A 21,982-nucleotide genomic window follows, 5' to 3' on the forward strand; every position below is an offset into this window, starting at 1 on the left:
AAGGGTGGGCAAACGTGGGCAAACGAAGTTATTGCGATTTAAAAAAAAAAAAGTTCAAAAAACTCAACTTTTTGAAGTTCGAAAATTTTCGAAATTTTTCGAAATTTCATATCTTAAAAACTGGACGTGGGCAAAAAAAACTAATTGGTGGGCAAACATGGGCAAACGATGGGCAAACGATTCCAACTTTCAAATTTCAAAAATTCGATTTTTGCGGACCCAGCTTCTTTGAGCTAGCTTTAGGTTTAAGTATTGTCATACTTATTTTCGATGACTATATTAATTTTAAGTTTTAAAAATGTACAGTCCTTGCTCTGTTGTTTTGGGTTTGAAATCGTTTAGTAATCTGACTTTATGATAAATTTGGGAGATTCTTGACTAAATCAAATACATACGTATTTTTTAGATCTACAAATAATTGTAGCTCAAAGAAGCTGGGTCCGCAAAAATCGAATTTTTGAAATTTGAAAGGTGGAATCGTTTGACCATGTTTGACCACCAATTACTTTTTTTTGACCACGTCCAGTTTTGAAGATATGGAATTTCCAAAATTTTCGAAGAATTTTGAAAAAACTTTTAGTTTAGAAAATATAAGCACTTAAGCAATTAAGCATTTTTCATACCTCAAAACTAAATATTTTCAAACATAATCGTTTTACCATCCTTTAAAATTGCATTCTATCGTTTGACCACCCTTCAAAAATTATTTTTTTCGTTTGCTTACCCTTAAAAAAAAATAAAAACGTTTTCCCACCTCTTAAAACTAAATATTTTCAAAAAAAATCGTTTGACCATCCTTTAAAATTGCATTCTATCGTTTGACCACCCTTCAAAACGATTTTGTTTGAAAATATTTAGTTTTGAGGTATGAAAAATGCTTAATTGCTTGAGTGCTTATATATTCTAAACTAAAAGTTTTTTCAAAATTCTAAAGGGTGGTCAAACGAAGTTATTGCGATTTAAAAAAAAAAAAGTTCAAAAAAGTCAACTTTTTGAAGTTCGAAAATTTTCAAAAATTTTCGAAATTCCATATCTTCAAAACTGGACGTGGTAAAAAAAAAGTAATTGGTGGTCAAACATGGTCAAACGATGGTCAAACGATTCCACCGTTAAAATTTCAAAAATTCGATTTTTGCGGACCCAGCTTCTTTGAGCTCAAACGATTTCACCTTTCAAATTTCAACAAGAGAGAACGCTATAGTCGAGTTCCCCGACTATCTGATACCCGTTACTTAGCTAGTGGAAGTGCAAAGGAGAGTTTTCAACACTGACAGTTTTTGGCGGTTTGTGGGCGTTAGAGTGGGCGTGGAAAAAAGATTTTTGGCAAATCGATAGAACTTTACAAGACCAATACGAAAATAAAATAATATCAAAACATTTTTCAAAAGTGTGGGCGTAGCAGCTTTGGGCGGTTTGTGGGCGTTAGAGTGGGCGTGGCAACAAGTTTTTTTGCAAATCGATAGAAACTTACAAGACAAATAAAAAAATGAAAAAATATTAAAACATTTTTCAAAAGTGTGGACGTGGCAGTTTTGGGCGGTTTGTGGGCGTTAGAGTGGGCGTGGCAACCTGAATCGACAAACTTGTGCTGCTTCTATGTTACATACTTTTCAACGAATCTAGTATACCCTTTTACTCTACGAGTAACGGGTATAAAAATTGCGGATTTTTGCGAACCCAGCTTCTTTGAGCTAATAATTGTTTCATCCGAAGTCCGTATAGGAATCTTGAACTTTTCAAAACTACACAGCTTAACTAAATGAAATGTTATGTTAATTTGCTTAAGCATAATTCAAATCAGTATGTTTGTAAGCATTGTTGCATTTTAGCATTTATGTAGAGAGGGTTTTATTTTAGTTTATAGTAAAACATTTGTATATATAAAATGCTGGCACTGAAATTTATCTTGACTGCACCAACGATAAGGTAACGCGATTCGTTTACCTATCTACATACATATATACATAAGAAGCTGGGCTCAGTGAAATCGAATCTTTGAATTTGGAAAGAAATCAAAGAGTTGACGTTTTTATAACTACATAGTTTGCTCACCATTTAGAATTAAAAAAAAATAGTTTAATTTAGAAAATATAACCGATAAAAGAATTAAGTGAAACGAAATCTTATCAATTAAACATTATAAACGTTTGCTCACCATTTAAAAATAGTTGTTATCGTTTACCCACCCTTAAAAATAATTAATTTTGTTTGCCCACTTCTTAAATATATATATTTCCATTAAATGACGTTTGCCTGCTCTTTAAAAATAGTTTTTATCGTTTTTCCACCCTTAAAAATAATTCTTTTTGTTTTTCTCCCTTTTAAAAATAAATATTTTCTATTATTTTTACGTTACCATTTAACATGTTTTTTCGGTTGCCCACCTCTTAAAAATCCATATTTTCATTAAATAACGTTTGCCACGCTTTAAAAATAGTTTTAATCGTTTACCCACTCTTAAAAATAATTTTTTTTGTTTGCCCACATCTTTAAAATAAATATTTTCAATAAAAAACGTTTGCTCACGTTTGCTGTAAGTTCGGACGCCAACGATAAAAAACATTTTTAACGGATGGGCAAACGTATTTTATTAATAATATTTTAATATTAATAATATTTTAACCTTTTTTCCAAATACTAAACGGTGGGTAAACAATGTTATTGCGATAAAAAATGTCATTTAAAGAATCAATTTTTTAATTTTCGAAAGTTTTTTAAATTTTGTATCTTTGAAATTGGAAGTGGGCATAAAAAACTAATTGGTGGGCAATCTTTCAAATTTAAAAAATTTGATTTTACAGTTCCCAGCTCGTTGAGCTTGGCCGCAATATTATAACTTCAGGTTTAGGTATTTTTTGGCTGTTGTGAAGGTCAAACTGGGGCGTGGCCTTGGGAGCCTCATGTTAATGATTCGGGGTAACCGTTAACCGGCATATCTTTATACCCGTTACTCGTAGAGTAAAAGGGTATACTAGATTCGTTGAAAAGTATGTAACAGGCAGAAGGAAGCGTTTCCGACCATATAAAGTATATATATTCTTGACCAGGATCAATAGTCGAGTCGATCTGGCCATGTCCGTCTGTCCGTCCGTCTGTCTGTCCGTCTGTCCGTATGAACGTCGAGATCTCAGGAACTGCAAAAGCTAGAAAGTTGAGATTAAATATACAGACTCCAGGGACATAGACGCAGCGCAAGTTTGTCGATTCATGTTGCCACGCCCACTCTAACGCCCACAAACCGCCCAAAACTGCCACGCCCACACTTTTTAAAAATGTTTTGATATTTTTTCATTTTTGTATTGGTCTTGTAAATTTCTATCGATTTGCCAAAAAACTTTTTGCCACGCCCACTCTAACGCCCACAAACCGCCAAAAACTGTGTTTAAGACTCTCCTTCTCCCTTCCACTAGCTGAGTAACGGGTATCAGATAGTCGGGGAACTCGACTATAGCGTTCTCTCTTGTTTTGTACTGAATTTTTGTTTTACTTGGGTTCATAATTTTTGATAAATTACGAATTACTTAACTGTTTTGACGAACAGCGACCGATCTGGAAGGTTCGGATTACCAGCATGGTACAGTTATTAATTATTTAACTATGTTCTTCCGGGCGCAAATGAACACTTTCCTACTTATCAGAGCATTATTTCGCTTGAATGCAAAAATTTCTCTTACTGGGAAAAGTTTCACTTTTATTTCTATAGTTTTCGTTTACTGTTAACTGTTGCAGTTGTTTTTGGCTTAGCTATTGCACGAATAGCCGAGCTACTCCAATAAGAAAAAATTAAGGGAAGTTGTATTGTCTGCCACTGATGTGCATGCTGCAGTTTCCGATAGGAAAGATTTTCTGATTGTTAAAATCAATTTAAATTATAAATGTTTACAAAGGTGGTCTTTTAGCTAAAATCGCTGATTCTGTATCATATGAGGACAATATAGATTGAATGTCACGACTAGTTGGTACTCTTTGTGCCACAGGGAGCTATGCAAGCGGAAAGCAAAAAATACCTGTTTTGGCACGTATGTATTTGAGTGTTCTAGTAACGTGACAATGTTTTAAAACGAACTTCTACCTTCTACACATTCTTCAGCGATTGTAGTATATCTTTTTACTCTACGAGTAAGAGGAATAATTATTCAAATGATTTGCAATTATTTCTTTCACTTCACTTGCAAACTGCGCCATTCATACCACAAGCTACTCAAATGCATTTCCTTCTTCCACGTGAAGGTGAAGCCCCCAAAGGGCAACGAAAATAAGTTGGAGGAAAACTAAATGAAATCGTGTTTAAGCGGAAAATGCACTTGGAGCTAAGTGGAGTTAAGGGCGATTGGGCAGCGGGGTGATAAAGTGTTGAGAATGGGCATTATTGCAAATTCGTTATGGCCAAGAGCGCTCTCGGCTCTTTGCTAAAATTTCATTGCTGTGATAATGGTGTCTTGGCTTTAAAGAGTCCAAAGTGTGGGGCTCGGTTCGAGTTTTCAGCGACCTTCACCTCGCTGGAGGACTGTGGTGCAAGCGACAACTGCTCCAATGTGACGACAGATGTGCTCTTTGGTGGCTGCCAGGGAACTCGCGCAATTTGCTGCTAAATCAGCAGGCGCAGCAGCAGCATTAACCGTCAACTGGGAGGGACTTAAGCGAATGCTCTGCAACGAGCACTGCACTCTTGTTTGCCCCGCCCAATCCTACGCCTAAAAGTCTTGTCTATAGATAGTCTTGTTCTAGCATCCAAAACTGTCATGTCCACACTTTTGAAACATTATTAAATTTTTTTAAATTTGCTTTTTTTTTTCCAATTCTTACCGATATTCCAGGAAATCTTGAAATTTCTTGCTCCCACTTCCTGAGTAACGGTTATCTGCTGGTCGGGAAACTTAACTTTAGCAAACTCTCTTGTGCTTTCTGCACTTACACATTATTATACGTAGAATTCGAGTGAGTTTTCACTGTACATCTATCTCTGTTCGCGCCTCGCTGCGAAAGCCGGTTGTTTGTTATTAGTTGCCCCCAGACAATCTTGGCCATGTGTGCGGGTCTTGGTATGCGTGCGTTTGTTGGCCTTTTGACGTCTCTCTTGCCTGCTGCTCTCTCCAATTCTCGCTCATCCTGCTGCCATAGTTGCAAGTTCAGTGACTGCAGCTGGCAGTCGCTGAGGTCTTCACAAAGCTAGCAGCTTTTGATCACAATCATTTTACGCTTTGCTTGCAAAATGGAATGACCAGCCATTGATCATAATCGGCGTTCAGGAGCAAATGAAATGGAGAAAGAGGAAAACACTCCCCAGCTTGCATTGGCCAACACTGTCAAAGGTCTTTGAGCCACGTTAATTTCCACTAGTGCCCATCCATCCCTTAGGTGAAAGGGGAGGGGCCGTAGAGCTTTCAGTTTGTGGTACTAAGTATTACTAATTGGTTGTCTTAGCTGGTCACGAGTGCTTGTAATGGTTGCTGTTGTTGACGAATTTTAAAAAGCCACTAAGTATTGGTATCTAAAACGCAGATATAGTGGTTGTTGATTTTCTAAATGAATGATTAGTTCAATTTTTATAGCACAAATACATAGGTACTAAGAGGGGCTATAAATAAGACATATTGTCAGAATCTGTCGAAATTCCTCTTTCAATTTGGTTAAAAAAGTTCGCAGATAAGATATACATTTTTTTGGGTTCGCTACAGGTATCATAAAAATCAAGTAAGAAGCATGTTACTCACGTAGGCTCCTGAATACTGAAAGGTCAGGAACCTTTCTATCGGCAGGGTAACTTTTAAATCAACTAATAATGGTGAAATGCAATAGTATATGTAGCTGTAAATTATATTATGGAAAGCTAAATCAGACCATAGAAAACATTTTCCATTAAGTCAAGTCTGTTCTTGCAGCTTTTGTCTTGATGTGCTTGAATTGTCTTAACTTTCTTTTGAACATTGGTTTTCGTCGTCTAACTCTCAAATAATTATCATTTTTGTAACGATGTTTTTTCCTGCTTGTTGTAATTGCATTATTATAAAGACTACTAAAATGTATTTATGTCTACCTTGGCACACGTTTTATTAGCTATTAATAAACACGTATTGGTTCGTTCTGCTGCCATTTTTTTGGTGAAAATGTTTGGCTAGCTTTATGAATTTTTTATAAACGAAAAAAGTCTTTGGACGTCTGACCATATTGGTCAGGTTCCTCTATCACGTACGTGCTATTGAATTGTGGCTTAACTGGGTTTTTTGGTTAAAGAAAGTCCGCTTTTCATTCTGTCAATTATCTCCTAAACAATTGGCCCTTCTAATGCCCGTTATTCGTAGAGTATAAGGTTATACTAGGTTTGTTAAAAAATATGTAACAGGTAGATGGAAGCGTTAAGTTATATATATAAAGTAGACGAGTCGATCTGGCCCTGTCCGTCCATATAAATGTCGAGATCTCAGGAACTATAAAAGCTAGAATGTTGAGATTAAGCATGCAGATTCCAGACACACTCTAAAGCCCACAAGCTGTCCAAAACTGCCACGCCCACACTGTTAAAAAAGGAGTCTCTCCCATTTCTATAACAAAAATAATTTGACCACACCCCATCTAACGCCTGCAAACTGCCTAAAACTGTCACACCCAAACTTTTGAAATTTTGTTTAATATTTTTACGTGTTTTTAATTTTTCCCATTTTCTAGCAAAATGAAAAATGCACTTTCACTAGCTGAGTAACGTATCAAATAGTCGGGGAACTCGACTATAGCATTCTCGATTGATTTTTTTTAATGCGCCATGCGTGTAATAAACATGTTAATTTTTGCACCCCGAAATGACGACGAGTTCCTTTTCATTCATCTTAAATGAAAAGGCTTGGGAGACTTGAAATTGGATGGCGTGCGGCCCCACCATTCCAACGGAAATCGAAACCGCGAAAAACTATTTACTTACGACTATGCTTAGTCTGCGGCATTCTCTATCTTGTGGATCGTCGCCAAATTTAATTGCTTGAGAAGGAAGCAAAGAACGCATCGAATGATTATTGATTCGCCGATAGATAATCATCCCGCCGTTTCTTAGGTGTCTCTCGCCTGCATAATTTTTTGTAATTTTTTAGCCGAGCTGTCAAATTAAAAAAATTAAAAATAGGGACTATTTCTGTGTCTTTTCGCCCTGCCTAGCTGATCTTCAGGAATTTTGAGTTTTTGGCTACGCAGAAATTAAAATATCGGCTGCCTAGCTGTCGAGGGTGCTACGAATTTTTGGTTGTGCCAATTATTCAGTTTGTAATAAAATTTTTAAAATATTAATTAGTATGAAAAATGATATTATATATACGAGCATATTTATTTTATCGTTTGATAATTGTTTCTTTTTCCATAAATAACTGTGGTCGTGTCAGTTTTGGGCGTTTTGTGGGCGTAAGAACGGGCGTCGCAACATGGGTCAACAAACTTGCCCTGCGTCTATGTCTCTAGAATCTGTATGCCTAGTCTTAACCTTCTAGCTTTTATAGTTCCTGAAATCTTGACGTTCATACGGACATGGCCAGATCGACTAGGCTATTGATACTGGTAAAGAATATACATATATGAATACTTTATGTGGTCGGAAACGCTTCCTTCTGCCTGTTACATACTTTTCAACGAATCTAGAATACCCTTTTACGAGTAACAATATACCCAGAAATAGAGCAGGGCAAATAAAAAGCATTTAAAACACGAAAACAGAAAAAAGGCCGAATAGATATAAGAAAAAAATGAAAATGCAATGAAAATTTAGTTAGAGAAAGAAGAATACGGCGACAAAAACAGCGCTAAAAATGCGCCCCACAAAAATAGAGCAATGCGTGTGTCTGAAAATGAAAGAAATTATATAAATACGATCCATATAATTTTCTATGCGTATTTGCAGCTATATATAAGCACAGGCATATCCGAGATATTTGTAGAAAGCTCCCTGTCTCAGTCAGACAGAAATTTTTTCCGTTTCTTCTGATTTTCAGTTTGAAAACGCATCTTTATTCTGTTTTTGTATTTCCTTTTTGCTGCTGACGATTTTTGGGACATCAAATGTTATGAGACAACCAAATTTTTAGAACTTGCCTAAAAGCAAACTTCCCATTTTCAATTAAGAATTTCAGAACTAGGATAAATATTGACTGGAGTACAAAGCTATTCGCCCGGTATGGCCAGTATGCCAGCGCAAGTCTTTTCAATGGCCTCCACGTCTGCATAACGATTTTCTATTATCGGAAAATGCGTTTTTCCGAAAAGATAGAAATCTACGAACTTGCATCTACGCGATATTCCGGACGGACTCGTCGAACACGGCGCACCATACGCTTTAGAACTCCAAGGTAGAGTACCGCATTAACAGTTTGGCCGGGTGGAACAAATTCTTTGTGGACAATACACTTGGAATCATAAAAACAAATCTGCATTGTCTTCACTTTTAGCTTCTCCATGCTTAATTTTTTAGGTTTCGGCTCGCCCGGCACCTTCTATTCAGCACTCTGACGTTTCGTTTGGGGATCATATTTAAAATAGCACGTTTCGTCACCATTCACAATCTTGTAAAGAAAGTTCGGGTCTTTTGTTGCTCATTAATTATGTCCTTCGAATGTGGAACTCTGAACAATTTTTGGTCGTCAATCAATTTTTAAGAAACTCACCTTTTGTAAGCCCAAATGTTCGTTCAAAGTGCGATAAATCTATGTTTTGGAGATGGTCAGTTCTATTTCGATGAATTTTTTTACAAAATTGTTTTTCTCAATTTCTATAGATATGCCAGAAAAAGGTTGAAATTTCTTGCTTGCACCTCCTCTTGCTGAGTAATGGGTATCTGATAGTCGGGGAACTCGACTATAGCTCTCTCTTGTTTATTCTCGGTTTATACATTCCTCTTGGTCGATGTGTCTTTCAAGTCGACTCCTACTACGTCTTTCTAACACAGTAAAACTATCAGCAAGTCCAAAATTTCCTTAATTCAATCTCTTCGATCAAACAAACTAAAAAAATTTACTTTCTACTAATTTACGAGTTGAGCATTTAAATGTTTTTAAATTATTCATAAAATAACCGACAAGTTCACAGGTCTACTTTTTTGTTACTTGGATGAATAATATGTACGCATAATAATAATTTTTAGATTTTGGTGACGCGTGTTTTGAAAGTCAAATCGAAATTAGGTATTCAAAAAGTTTGGTGGACGTGAGGCAGATTTGATAGAGCAACAAATGTATTGTTATCCGTTTGTGTTTATATCTTAGATGTTTGAATAGACGCCCATCACAGTCATTTAAAAATTCTTTTTTATTCTTTAAAACATGTGGTTCCTAGCATTATTTTATAGTCCATCTTTAGAACTATTGTATTGTATTTCTAACGACAGAAATAAATTTCCTAAGCAAACTGTGGTAAAAATAAAATATATACTCTTTTTTTCCAGAATTTGTTTTCCTAAGCAAACTGCGGTAAAAACAAAATATATGGTTGTCAAGTATCTCCCTTCCTTTTTCTCAGAATTTGCTGTCGTTTGAAGTTGTCAAAGCCGTTCTTAGTTTAAGAAAGACAAGCTGCAAAAGGTTATGCTCAAAAACTGTGTACATCAAACCCAGTCAGAGATGGTCCAGAATTGTAAAACCTTCTAATATAAGAAAGGCTTTTGAAAAAAATCTGTAACTCAGGCTTAAATGTAAGAAAACCATAGTACGTACATGTATTTTAATTAGATTAATAAATAATAGGCTAGGTATTAACGAATTTTATAGAGATTCTTTTTTATATTCTAGTAAGTGCACTAGCATTTATTCGCGCTGTGCACTAGCATTGTGACATAATCTAGTTTAGCGCTAATCTAGGAATATACAAATGCTTGCATCTCCGGGGCCAAGTAATTGCAATGAGATTTCGTGGCAAAGAGAGTGAACAGCTCCACAAATATTTGAGTGGGGTTATCTGAAGGTTTGAACCTCGTTGATGATGATGACAACAACAAAACCCGCTGATGACTCTGCTACTCTCCAATGGCTTTGCCCCTTAGGATCTTGGGTTTCTTGGAGATCCACTTCACACACTCACATCGGGGCAAACAGTAGCAAAATTGTTATTAATATTACATTATAAGCTCTTTTTCTACTTGCTTGTATATTGTAAACTATTATTTCCCAACTCATTTGCCACGCATATTTCTCAGCGTGGTTGTAATAAAAATAATAGTATTTGTATACCCGTTACTCTTAGAGTAAAAGGGTATACTAGATTCGTTGAAAAGTATGTAACAGGCAGAAGGAAGCGTTTCCAACCATATAAAGTATATATATTCTTGATCAGGATCAATAGCCGAGTCGATCTGGCCATGTCCGTCTGTCCGTCCGTCTGTCCGTTCGAATGAACATCGAGATCTCAGGAACTACAAAAGCTAAAAAGTTGAGATTAAGCATACAGACTCCAGAGACATAGAAGCAGCGCAAGTTTGTCGATTCATGTTGCCACGCCCACTCTAATGCCCACAAACCGCCAAAAGCTGCCACGCCCACATTTTTGAAAAAAGTTTTGATATTTTTTCATTTTTGTATTAGGTATGTAAATTTCTATAAATTTGCCAAAATACTTTTTGCCACGCCCACTCTAACGCCCACAAACCGCCCAAAGCTGCCACGCCCACCCTTTAAAAAAATGTGTTGATATTTTTTCATTTTTGAATTGGTCTTCTAAATTTCTATCGATTTGCAAAAAAACCTTTTGCCATGCCCGCACTTCCACTAGCTGAGTAACGGGTATCAGATAGTCGGGGAACTCGACTATAGCGTTCTCTCTCGTTTGTAGTTGTAAAAAAGTGTATTATTTAAGATTTTGCCGGAAAATCAAATGCGTTGTCTTGAAGATTGGGAAAATGCTAGCCGATAAATATCTGTGCAGGTGGGTTTCGGCGTTGTGATTCAGCCGATTCCAACGAAAGTTTACCCTCTCTACTACCGTCGCAGTTTTTGGTAGCATCAAGCCATTTAAATTAAGCCCCGTCGAATTGGGTATTTTAAACCACCATTCTTGCTGTACTACAGTCTGCTGGGGTTTTGACTTTGGTTGAAAAGGTGACCAGACGCTGGTTTTCAAGAAAACTTTTATTCGGACAACGATGAAAGATGATCAAATGAAATGAAATGAAGGATGGATGGACATGGTAAAATCGACTCGAAACCTTAATACCTTTCAAAAAATCTAGTACACATACGAGTAAAGGGTGATATGTATGTCCAATAGCGGTACAATTTTATAAATTTGTGAATGCAAATTAACAGCGAATGAACTGAGCATTCAAAGAATATGGAAATGGACGTTCATATTTCTGCCATGGCATTATTTATATTTATTATTTATATCGCATTGCCATGTCTATGTCCGTATCACGATGATGAAAGTGACAATGATGTGTCGTTCTTATGCGGTCGACGGCGACTGTAGTCTGTGATATAGTATAGTTTTCATTGCGACAACGAAATTCTTTTCCCTTTGGTCCAATTGTGTCCATCAAAGTGATGCTAGGTCGTCTCCCTTGTGCGCCAGTTCCACATGCAAAGATCTTAACGGCTATAATTTGAGCAGACTGGTCGGATGAGTCACGAATTATGATCAACATGCCTGACAAAACCAGTCTTTTTGTATATCCTTTAGTCGTAGAGTAAAAGTGTATACTTGATTCGTTGGAAAGTATGTAACAGGCAGAATCAAGCGTTTCCGACCATATAAAGTATATATATATTCTTGATCAGGATCAATAGCTCGATCTGGTAGACTCGTCCGTCAGGTAGAAAGCATGCGAACTCCAGAGACATAGACAAAGCGCAAGTTGGTTGACCCATGTTGCCACTCCCATTATAACGCCCAAATCTGCCACGCCCACGCTTTTCAAAAATGTTTTGATATGTTTTCATTTTTTTATTAGTCTTGTAAAATTTTATCCATTTGCAAAAATAAACTTTTCGCGACGCCCACCCTAAAGCCCACAAACCGCCCAAATTTGCCACGCCAACACTTTTGATAAATGTTTTAATATTTTTTCACCTGGCCCACACACCAGCGAATACTGTAAGTGTTGAAATATCTTCTTCGCACTTCCACTAGCTGAGTAATGGGTATGAGATAGTTGGGGAACTCGATTATAGCGTCTTCTCTTGTTTTTTTTTTTTAAGATTCTACTGATTAAAATGTATTTTCAAGGTCATTGCGGCTTAAAGCCTTTACTTCTTTTGGACATGCAAATTAATGAATGACATAAATATTGCCAATCGAAAAAAGAGAAAGAGAAGAACATCGCACGGGCCTTTTTGCTAATCACAACATGTTGCTTTAGTTGTTCAGAAGAAAAACAAGAGAGAACGCTATAGTCGAGTTCCCCGACTATCTGATACCCGTTACTCAGCTAGTGGAAGGGAGGAGAGTCTTAAACACAGTTTTTGGCGGTTTGTAGGCGTTATAGTGGGCGTGGCAGAAAGTTTTTTGGCAAATCGATAGAAATTTACAAGACTAATACAAAAATGAAAAAATATCAAAACATTTTTCAAAAGTGTGGGAGTAGCAGCTTTGGGCGGTTTGTGGGCGTTAGAGTGGGCGTGGCAGAAAGTTTTTTGGCAAATCGATAGAAATTTACAAGACCAATACAAAAATGAAAAAATATCAAAACATTTTTCAAAAGTGTGGGCGTGGCAGTCTTGGGCGGTTTGTGGGCGTTAGAGTGGGCGTGGCAACATGAATCGACAAACTTGCGCTGCGTCTATGTCTCTGGAGTCTGTATGCTTAATCTCAACTTTCTAGCTTTTGTAGTTCCTGAGATCACAGCGTTCATACGGACGGACAGACAGACGGACAGACGGACATGGTCATATCGACTCGGCTATTGGTCCTGATCAAGAATATATATATAGGGTGTTTTTTTTAGAGGTATAGAACTTTAAATTGCAATAAAACAACGATGGATTATTCGATTGACATGAATTTTATTGACATGAAAGATAATCTTGTGGCATTACATTTTAAATATGATTTCTGGCATATGACCGCCACGGCTGGCTCGGATGTAGTCCAATCTGGACGTCCAATTTGCAATGACTTTTTCCAACATTTGGCCGTATATCGGCAATAACACGGCGAATGTTGTCTTCCAAATGGTTAGCGTTTGTGGCTTATCCGCATAGACAATGACTTACATAGCCACAAAAAGTAGTCTAGCGGTGTTAAATCACAAGATCTGGAGGCTTATGAAAATCGGGAACAACAGCAATCTCGTTTGGCCCATTCGACGAATCTACGCCTTGCTTGATGATCGTTTGGTTTCAATTCTTGCACGGTTGGATTTTGTAAGCACGCATGACGAATTGCCAACCAAACTGAGAATAAATCACTTGACAGCTGTTAATCGGTCGCCATCTTGAACAGTAATGCAACTTAAAGTTCTATACCTCTAAAAAAACACCCGTTACTTTATATGGTCGGAAACCCTTCCTTCTGCCTGTTACATACTTTTCAACGAATCTAGTATACCCTTTTACTCTACGAGTAACGGGTATAAAAATTATAAAATAAGTTTTGTTTTTTTTAGCACATTTTTGTCTTATCTGTAATAGGCTGTCAACATTTTAATGAATATTATAGACGATTGGAAAAGTATATATTTGAATGTATATTATACATATTTAGTTTATTTGTAAATGTTATTATTATAAAAAAGTACTGAATCATTTTGAATAAGAACATTTAATGATCTAAAAGTCGGAAACTATTATTTCTCCTTTATGGTCTATAGTATCATTTACTGCGTTGAACTTTTATCTAAAATCAATATACCCACTGAAAGCGTATACAAATATAATTTAATTGTTCGAAATTGTCTTTTATTGCGTTGAAAGCGTTTGCAACACATTCTAGGCATGAACATACATATATGTACCAGAGAACTGCAGCAAGCCACCGACACCCTAAGTGTACCCGCTAAACACCGGGAGTCTCCGCACCCGGGTGTTTGGAGACACCCTATTTTTAGCAATGACAAACACCCGGGTGTTTTGCCACCAGGGTGTTTTTTTGTACTTGCACAAAAACACCCGGGTGTCTGCAGTGCAAAGAAGTTTAGGGTGGGTGACGCGCAAGCAACGATCAGCCGCAGGCACTTTTCTGTATGCATAAAAATTGTATGGGTGGAAGCGAGACACGGTCCAAAATATTAAGGGTGAATGGAAACTCCCAAGGAAAAGGTCGTGCACATGTTTTTGCGTTTTGATGTATCTAATATCTTAACAAAAAACAAACTTATGTATTATTTAATAATATATTATTAAATAGTATTTATACTTAATTAATATAATGCTATTTCTATTGTTTTTTTTTTGTTATCATTTTAAAAAGAAAAATTAAAGTTAAATTGGTAATTAAACATTAAAAATTTTAACAAAGCAAATAATATAAGATATAAAAAATACATGTCTATTTCGTGTTGGTTAAATTTCTGTAAAAAGAATGCATAAATCTACAGATTTTGGGCATAATATATTTCGTTTTTCAGTACTTGCTGTACTTTTCTTTTTCGTATGTTACCTACCACAGGCACTCGAATGTCTACCAGACACCCGGGTGTTCACCAAAACACCCGGGTGTTTTGCCAGACACCCGGGTGTTTCCGAGAAAAAGGCACTTGCCTTTTTCTGCATGTTTGCCTTCTCTACCCTTCGTTATGAGTGGCGAGTGTGATCGGTACCCGCGACGTAGGGTGCCGCATTGATTCGGGTGCGCAGGCACCAGGGTGTTTGCAGACACCCGAATATTTTGAGCGGGTGTTTGTATGTACCCGCCAAGACCGGTGTGAGTGGCACCCGCACTCAAAATTGTTGAGTGTGATCAGGGTGGCAAAAAATGCCACTCTTGCAGTTCTCTGATATGTACATATGTACAATAAAGAAAATTTTTTGTTGTCAAAACACAATTTCGTTATAATCCTCAAGAATTAAACTATTTTTGCTTTCTGTGTGGTTCGTGGAAACATGGGTCTTGGACAACCGGGAAACTTGAGGTTTGACTTTGGCTCCGGACTCGATTGGATGTTAATGGCAAGAGAGTGAACGGCTTCAAATGCATTTGTGGAACAGCTGCGCAAAGAAAATGCTTTTCCAGAAACGACACATTTCTGTCATCATCAATAATACCGCCATATAGACACTTCTTGTCGCTTGCCAGTCGTCGCTTTGTGGTTACCTTTGCTGCCGCAACAAATGCAACAAACAAATTGGCACAATTTCTCCTTCATATGCGTGTTATGTTGCAAAGACCGGGGCTTGGTCGTTGCTACCAACAATATCCCAGGAAAGTAAAGTAACCGCTGCAGTTTCAGCAGCTGACACATCTTGCGGCCGAAACAGCATCCAGCGTTCAACGTTCAATGTTCAACTCTCTTTTTTGCAGCTTTTGCCGGCGCTGCTCTTGCAACATAAATTGTGCACAGCTGCCGCAAAACGCTTTGTATACCCTTCCGAAATAAATTTTCGATCTGGCGAGAATCGATCCCCGCGCTTTGGTTGCACTTTTTACCAGCTTTACTTTCAATGGGATGTCAGTGTCGACCAAAATAATTTTTATTTCTTACAAGTAGTAAGTAATTAGTATGTTTCGCTAATATTTGTGTAAGTTAAAATAGGACGATATGTATAAATATGTGTTACTATAGGGTATTAGGAGTTCGTTGTGTTTTAAATTTATGACAATTTTTTGAAGACTGAACATTAATTAAACGGTTACCGGCGACTCCGGATAATAGGCGATGCCGAACTTTTTCATCTGGATTACGCCTCCAGCGACTTCTTATCCCCACTTCTGCTCCGCATTTATTGATTTTTGGGCGAAAAAAAACGTGTGCTGCTGGGCCATTTTGAGATTTCTTAAATTCCCCACAGGATTGAAGAATGGTTAGCCTGGTGACCTGGGTAGTTACAGTTCTTTATACCTTTTAGCTAAAATACGTGTACGAGTGTAGCACACTTTTTTTTGGTCAAGCTTCTGTCTTTTGTGGGTTTAATTAACGGTCAACGGAAACTTATGCGCTTTTGTCTACTATACGTCTGGGATATTTTGCTAATTTTTTCTGCTTTCGCTTTGCGTTGTCTAAGGTTACCGTCCAATCCGAGTTCCGCTTTTGTGCGAAGAAAGGGTAAAAGGGGAGAAAGGGGCGTTTTTTTTAATGTGTGGTTTTTGCATATCAATATGCCTTTCCTTTTTGGCCCCTCTTCCTTTTCCAAACACATTTATTCGCTGTGGCACGCTGCGATCTTACTCGATATGTCAATGTTCTATATGGCTGACTGATTTCACTGAGCCAATCTACATAAAAAAAAGAAAATTTCTGATTTTGTGTATGCCATGGCTACACAAACGAACTGTCAATTTAAGTAAACTTCCGGTTTTAGTTTGTGGGTTCTGCTCGGTTCGTTAGTTCGGGGCACTTATATTTTTTTAGATCTCTCCCAATTTTTTTTACGTAAACAAAAACTAAATAAAATATTTTTTGTTGAGTTAGTTGAATACGGATTCTATGAAAATTAACTTATAAAAAAGAAATATAGCGAGTCTATTAGTTTAGGATAATATTAAATTTTAAGGTACTCGAAAAAAAATTTATATCCGTTACTGGTAGACTGAAAAGGTATACTATATAAAGTATATATGTATATAAAGTTTGATGGAGGCAGATGGAAGCGTACTCGACTCTATACAGAAATCCACCTGTCTGTCCGTATGACTTTCGAAAACTATGAAAGCTAGAACACTAATAAAGCATGTATATAGAGCTATTTCTATGGTTTTTGTATGTAATTTAATAATACTCAGTATGACTTGTAACCAAAACCAAAGGCGACCAGGATGAACGCGAGCTAACAATGGAAAGCATTAAGCCCCGACATAGGCTAACGTTTCCCATCTGCTCCGCCTCTACCCATTCCTCTATCCTCTCTCAGTGATCATCTCGACTTTAAACAATCACTTTTAGGAAAGGGTTCAATGCACCCGTCAGCATAATACACTCTCATAATACACTATTTCGGCGGAGGTTCGTGCAGCCACCGAGCTGATGGGGTGATGGTGATGATGATGGTCATAGCATAGCAGTCAAAACAACCGAAAAAGCAATGATGGCAGAAAATAAACAACCGACCATAATGACTGCGACTACAGAAAAGACAATAACAATAACATCAGCACAACAGCAACAATGTTGCAGCATTCGACTTATCGGACCTGTTGCAAGTTGCAAAGTCATCGAAGAGAGGAGAGCCGTAAACACGGTTTACTATGGTGACACTGACCATATATGTATGTATTTGCCTATTAGCTGATAGGGCCACACTCGAGTCTTTCAAAACAGAACTAAGCTGATATTTTCCACTTGGAGGGGTAAAATTGAAACTTCTGGCTTATTTATACATTAACACCCTTAATAATTTCTTTATAATTTCGGCCAAAGAAAACAAAAATTAAAATTATTCCAATATTTCGGTAAATACGCAATAAATAAAACTTACTCAAAGCAGAGATTACGAATTTCAATAAATGGCTGGATTATTGAATGCAGGAAATTACAAAAACAAGAGAGATCGCTATAGTCGAGTTCCCCGACCATCTGATACTCGTTTCAAAGCTAGTGAAAGTGCGAAGGGAAATTTAAACACTGACCGTTTTTGGCGGTTAAAGTGGGCGTTAAAGTGGGCGTGCAAAAAGATTTTTGGTAAATATAGTTAAATTTACAAGACGAACAAAAACGTGAAAAAAACTCAAAACATTTTTCAAAAGTGTGGGCGTGGCAGTTTAAGGCGGTTTGTGGGCGTTAGAGTGGGCGTGGCAACTTGACAAACTTGCGCTGCGTCTATGTCTCTGGAGTGTGCCTGCTTAATCTCAGCTTTTATAGTTCCTGAGATCTCGACGTTCATATGGACGAACAGACAGGCCGACAAACGGACAGACGGACATGACCAGATCGACCAGATTGATCCTGATCAAAAATATATATACTTTATATGGTCGGAAACGCTTCCTTTTGCCTGTTACATACTTTTCAACGAATCTAGTATACTCTTTTACTCTACGAGTAACAGGTATAAAAATAAAAAAATGTAATTAAGGGAAAATTAACAGCAAACAAAGCTAAAAATGCGCATAATCTGTGCGAGCGATTCGAGTGTTGCTATTGCAAACAACAATTGTGGCTTGCCTCCAATTATCATTTTTGCCGTGTGTGCGCGGTTTTCTATTGTTTTGCATTTTGCAATATAATGCAGAAAATACATCAATAACGAAACAAGAATAATGTTGCCTTCTTCTTTTAGTGCCAAGGCCACAAAAGCAACAAGACAGCGGCAAAGGCAGAGAACTAGAAAAATACAATAAACAGAAAAGGGTTGCCACATCGTGATTTCTTTTTAATCAAAAATCACCATTTAAATAGCTCGCTTATGTCATCGCCGTATTGTTCCTGCCTGCAAATGGTGCCTTCAAGCTAAAATTAAATAAACCATTGAAATGCTTTGAAGATGACAAAATACCGCAAAAACTTTTGCTCATAATACACTGCCGCTGTGTACTGTCAACCAAAACAATCCGCAATCATTGAATGCTAAGCGAATAAAACAAGCAGTCTGATTCATGTCGCATAAGAACATTGCGGAATTGCTAATGGCTTTTACAGCATATAATTTGCGTAGGATTTTGGAAATGTTGTGTAGCGAAATTTTCGACAAAATTTGGTCTTTTATTATGCAATAAAGTTAATGTGCCTGAGTCGGTACCTCAGCATAACCAGTTATTTCCAGTCGAACAAATCTGAGCCCCCTGCGAAATTAAATAAAAAATGCTAATTGTGATCAGTATTCGGGTGAATCTAAAAAGTAGACTGGAGAATTACTATCCTGAATAGACCTTGCCTGGCTTATTAGGCATGTTCATAAATTATCGAAACACGTAAATTATTTGGCCAAGTGGATGAATGACAAGTAGTTAGCCTTTGAATTTGGTAAAATGAGTCTAAGTTAAAACGGGTTGCAGAAATGACTGACTTTTACGCAGATTTATATTTTACCCGAATAATTTTGTTACATTTTTATACCCGTTACTCGTAGAGTAAAAGGGTATACTAGATTCGTTGAAAAGTATGTAACAGGCAGAAGGAAGCGTCTCCGACCATATAAAGTATATATATTCTTGATCAGGACCAATAGCCGAGTCGATATGACCATGTCCGTCTGTCCGTCTGTCTGTCCGTCCGTATGAACGCTGTGATCTCAGGAACTACAAAAGCTAGAAAGTTCAGATTAAGCATACAGACTCCAGAGAGATAGACGCAGCGCAAGTTTGTCGATTCATGTTGCCACGCCCACTCTAACGCCCACAAACCGCCAAAAACTGCCACGCCCAAACTTTTGAAAAATGTTTTGATATTTTTTCTTTTTCGTATTAGTCTTGTAATTTTCTATCGATTTACCAAAAACATTTTGCCACGCCAAAGCTGCTACGCCCACACTTTTGAAAAATGTTTTAATATTTTTTCATTTTCGTATTGGTCTTGTAAATTTCTATCGATTTGCCAAAAAACTTTCTGCCACGCCCACTATAACGCCTACAAACCGCCAAAAACTGTGTTTAAGACTCTCCTCCCTTCCACTAGCTGAGTAACGGGTATCAGATAGTCGGGGAACTCGACTATAGCGTTCTCTCTTGTTTTTTTCTCGTTTTCATCGTTTTCAATTGGATTAAATGTGCAATGTGCTTTACTGTGGCGTGTATGAAAAGACTTATTAAGAATTGCGCCTCAGCATTTCAGTGCTGTAAACAATTCATGCGTAGGGGAAAACATAAACAAAATGTATTAATTAAACTCAAATAGAAACGAAAAGTTCGAAACGGTTTACTCAGACCAGAGAATGGAGAAGAAAGAAGCCACGCCGAGTCTGGCCGAGGCTGGCGTATACGAGAAGAACTATATTTACATTTTGGCAAATGAATGAAATATATTTTTCCGTGCCTCTCTTATTGCGAGGCGTTTAGTTCAATGCCAAGGGGGCGTATGAGTAATAAAAACAAAAATAATCCGATAATGTGACACAAATCTGCCAAATATAAAAATCATTAAAAAAAAAAACACTTTTTAGCGAGGTACTATTGAAAATCCGACGGACGGACGGACATATATTTTAATAAAGCGTACCAAATAAGTAAATTTAAGATACTGTATTTAATTTGTCAAATTTGAAATAATTTGAAATAAATCGCCACATATAAGAGAAATATGTAGAAATATATGTCCGTCTGTCTGTCCGTCCGTATGAGCGTGGAGATCGCAGGAACTATAAAAGCTACAAGGTCGAGATTCAGCATGTAGACTCCAGTGCATAGACGCAGCGCAATTTGGTTAACCCAATTGGTCACGTCCACTCTAACGCCCACAAATCGCCCAAAACTGCCAAACAAAACTGAACAAGAGAGAACGCTATAGTCGTGTTCCCCGACTATCAGATACCCGCTACTCAACTAGTGTGATTGAAAGAAATTTTAATTAATAAAGAAATAAAAACTTGTTAAGACTTGTCCAGTTAAGATTTGGTATATTTTGTAAAGGGTTTAAAATTATTATTTGAAGTTTTGGACGATTATTGTTTAATGAGCGACCCATTAAAAACTTTTTATGACCCTCATAAAAATTCTGATTACTTCCATTAGCAAGTAAAATTCTACTTACACCCCATCTCTGAATCTTTATAACTTCGAAATAATGTTTTCTATAATGTATACTTATATAATTGTTTTTTTTAGATACCAACGAGTAAATTATCGACCAATATCTCACACAGAAACTGAATTTTAAAGGGTAAGCTTCCCACATATGTACATATTGATGTATATTTATAGATACAAAACAAGAGCGAAGAGTTCCTCGACTATCAGGTACCCCTTACTCAGCTGGTGGAAGTGCTAACGAGAAAATTTAACAATCTTTTTTACATATTAATAGAAATTGACAAAAAAAAAAAAGAAAGAAGAGAGAACGCTATAGTCGAGTTCCCCGACCATCTGATACCCGTTACTCAGCTAGTGGAAGGGAGAAGAAGGGGCTTAAACACAGTTTTTGGCGGTTTGTAGGCGTTATAGTGGGCGTGGCAGAAAATTTTTTGGCAAATCGATAGAAATTTTCAAGACCAATACAAAAATGAAAAAATATCAAAACATTTTTCAAAAGTGTGGGCGCAGCAGATTTGGGCGGTTTGCGGGCGTTAGAGTGGGCGTGGCAAAAAGTTTTTTGACAAATCGATAGAAATTTCCAAGACTAATACAAAAATGAAAAAATATCAAAACATTTTTCAAAAGTGTGGGCGTGGCAGTTTTGGGCGGTTTGTGGGCGTTAGAGTGGGCGTGCCAAAAAGTTTTTTGGCAAATCGATAGAAATTTAGAAGACCAATACAAAAATGAAAAAATATTAAAACATTTTGCAAAAGTGTGGGCGTGGCAACTTTGGGCGGTTTGTGGCGTTAGAGTGGGCGTGGCAAAAAGTTTTTCCGCAAATCGATAGAAATTTACAAGACCAATACAAAAATGAAAAAATATTAAAACATTTTTCAAAAGTGGGGGCGTGGCAGCTTGCGCTGCTTCTATATCTCTGGAGTCTGTATGCTTAATCTCAACTTTCTAGCTTTTGTAGTTCCTGAGATCTCGACGTTCATACGGACAGACAGACGGACAGACGGACGGACGGACGGACGGACAGACGGACATGGCCAAATCGACTCGGCTATTGATCCTGATCAAGAATATATATACTTTATATGGTCGGAAACGCTTCCTTCTGCCTGTTACATACATTTCAACGAATCTAGTATACCCTTTTACTCTTCGAGTAACGGGTATAAATATTAAAAACAAATAAATAAAAATTTCAAAAGTGTAGGGTATGGATAGCTTGTGGGCGGTAGAGTAGGCATGGCCAAAATGT

At 37.2% G+C, this 21,982-nt stretch overlaps 1 protein-coding gene across 8 annotated transcripts in view; it reads left to right on the top strand.

Annotated features, from left to right (window-relative positions):
- LOC120454631 (uncharacterized protein CG43427) overlaps positions 1-21,982 on the top strand; it is a 66,554-nt gene that overhangs the window by 9,858 nt on the left and 34,714 nt on the right. For 7 of the 8 annotated variants that reach the window (XM_039640109.1, XM_044006262.1, XM_044006257.1 and 4 more), the window contains exon 3: positions 20,809-20,863. The exons of the other annotated variant lie outside the window; for it this stretch is intronic. The gene's annotated coding sequence lies outside the window, so the exon portion shown is untranslated. The remainder of the gene's footprint in view (positions 1-20,808; positions 20,864-21,982) is intronic. 8 annotated transcript variants of the gene reach the window in all.

Source organism: Drosophila santomea, chromosome 3R (assembly GCF_016746245.2).
Source record: "Drosophila santomea strain STO CAGO 1482 chromosome 3R, Prin_Dsan_1.1, whole genome shotgun sequence".
In the NCBI taxonomy this organism is placed as follows: Eukaryota; Metazoa; Arthropoda; class Insecta; order Diptera; family Drosophilidae; genus Drosophila; species Drosophila santomea.